The sequence below is a fragment of the Penaeus chinensis genome, chromosome 18 (assembly GCF_019202785.1).
Source record: "Penaeus chinensis breed Huanghai No. 1 chromosome 18, ASM1920278v2, whole genome shotgun sequence".
Classification (NCBI taxonomy): Eukaryota; Metazoa; Arthropoda; class Malacostraca; order Decapoda; family Penaeidae; genus Penaeus; species Penaeus chinensis.
In genome coordinates, this window is record NC_061836.1 from 6,326,672 (window position 1) to 6,329,171 (window position 2,500).

The 2,500-nt window shown below is 46.9% G+C and overlaps 1 protein-coding gene across 1 annotated transcript in view; it reads right to left on the minus strand.

Annotated features, from left to right (window-relative positions):
• The window catches only part of LOC125034593 (protein-L-histidine N-pros-methyltransferase-like), a 240,102-nt gene that overhangs the window by 151,327 nt on the left and 86,275 nt on the right, over positions 1-2,500 (minus strand). The gene's annotated exons all lie outside the window — the stretch shown is intronic.

A 2,500-nucleotide genomic window follows, 5' to 3' on the forward strand; every position in this document is an offset into this window, starting at 1 on the left:
AAAAGAGGAGACAGAGAAAGCGAGAGGGAGAGAGGGAGAGAGAGGGAGAGAGAGAGATAAAAAGAAAAAGAGAGACAGAGAGAAAGAAAAACAGAAAGCTCACAAAAAAGAAAAGAAAAGGAAAGAGGAGAAAGAGAAAGCGAGAGGGAGAGAGGGAGAGAGAGGGAGAGAGAGAGATAAAAAGAAAAAGAGAGACAGAGAGAAAGAAAACAGAAAGCTCATAAAAAAGAAAAGAAAAAGAAAGAGGAGAAAGAGAAAGCGAGAGGAAGCGAGTTCGCAGCCCCCAGCCTCACGCGATGTCAGAGGCGGCTGGAGAGCAGGCAGTGAGACTCCCTTCCCCTACGAGTTAACCCCGTCCACATTTTTTACACAAGCGTGGCTAATTTGCATACCTGAGTGGGAGAGACGATCGATAAACGACTGCATTGTGATGGCTAATCCTTTTTTTCCCCCCCTCTTCCTCTTTCGCTCTCATTGCGTCGCTCCCACTCCACATTTTTTACTCTATCTGCTTCTGCCTTTGGTTTAATTTGTAATGTTTTCCCCCTTTCTCTCTTTGATTTTCCCTTCTCCATCCCTTTTGCTCTCTTCTTCTCTTCTTATTTTCTCTGCCTTTTTTTCCTTGCCTCTTACTCTATCTATCCTTTTCCTTCCTTCTTCCCTCTCTCCATCCTTCCTTCTTCCCTTTCTCCCTCCTTCCCTCTCTCTCTCTCCCTCCTTCCTTCTTCCCTCTCTTTCCCTCCTTCCCTCTTCCCTCTTTCCTTCCTTCTCTCTCTCCCCTCTCTCCATCTCTCCATCCTTCCTTCTTCCCTCTCTCCCTCCCTCTTTCTTCACTCCATCCTCTCTTCCTTCCTTCTTCCCTTCCTCTCTCCCTCCTTCCTCTTCCCCGCTCTCCCTCCTTCCTCCTTCCCTTCCTCTCTCCCTCCTTCCTCTTTCCCTCTCTCCCTCTTTCCTTCTTCCCTTCCTCTCTCCCCTCTTCCTCCTTCCCCCTCTCCCTCTTCCCTTATGTGACGCAGTTATAACTCCAGGAAAACAACACTTCTTTAATGAAATCGTAGAGCTGGGCTTTTGAGTTTCCTCGGCAACAGCAGCTTTTTTCTATTGCTCTGTCGTTATCTACCTTGGCCTGACCCCCGCATGGCTTCCTTTGTATTTTCTTTTAGCCGTGTTCCTCCCTCTTTCTCCTTGTTGTTTTTCTCCGTCTTGTTCGTTCTTCTTGTATATCCTCTATTTCCTTTTTTGTCTGTCTTTTTTTTTTCTGCTCAGTCTTCTCTTTTGATCGTCTTCGAAAAAAATTTACATCAAGAATCAAGAAAAAGGTGTATGAAAGTGATAAACAGATAGAGATATACAAATAAATAGATAGAACATAAGATAGATAGATAGATATATAGACAGAGAAAGGGAGGGAAGGAGGGAAGACCGAAGGGAGGGAGGAAGGGAAGGAGTGAAAGAGAAAAGAAAGGGAGAGAGACAGAGAGAAAGGAAAAAAAGGAGCGGTTGCCACTCGCGACTGCAGTGGCTCGGGATTAAAGTGGAGACAATGGTTAAATATTAAAATCCCCGAACAAAAAAACACCGAGGGATCGCTTCCGCTTCGAAAATTCCAGGTGTCGATATAAAATGCAGCCGCACGGCCTATACACTCCATAGGCGCGCGGCCAATCGATTTTTTTATACATTTTTTTCTCCTTTCTGGTACGCCTACAGAGGGAGGCATGTCAATCTCTGTTTTGCTAAACCATTTTTACCAAATTTGGTCCTTCTTTCTACAGTTTCAATTCTTCTCGTATCGAATTTACGATAAAAATATCCGATAAACAAACAAACAAAAAAACACCATACACAACAACAACAAAAAAAACCCACACCCGCCTCGCATTCACAAAAAATAATAACGATAAAAGATAAACCTAAAGAGAAGCATTATCTAAACCACATCGCGAAAATCTCGCAGGTCCTAGGGCGGGCCCCAGCGGTACGCCACCAGCAGCGTCTCCCCCGAAATTGTCGCGGTTGTCACACACGCCACGCCAACCAGCCCTCCCTTACTCGCATTTTTTTTTTTTATTGTCGCTCTCTCTCTTTATATTGGGTCCCCTCCCTGCTATTTTTTTTACAAGCATGTGCCTATTTGCATACACAAGAGCACAGCACCGGGCTAAGTAGGGCACGCCGCACACACACACAGAGCCCGGGCATAACACACGCGGGCTATTTTGCATACCCAAGTAGCGTTCGACCGGAGGGTTCTGGAGGGCACGCGCGTGTGGGGGACGGAGGGACCCCACTACGGACGCGGCTGACGGCGGCACGGATATGGGGGGTGGGGTGGGGTGGGGGTAAGAATGCGAAGAAGGTAGTACGGTATGCACTTTGAGATTGGGTGGTCTGGCGGGTGGGAAAGGGGAGAGGAATGTGTGTGTGTGTGGGGGGGGGGGGGGGGGTTAGTCACGTGCTTTTGAAATTGTCATTTATGAGAAGGAGGGGTAATTGCCAT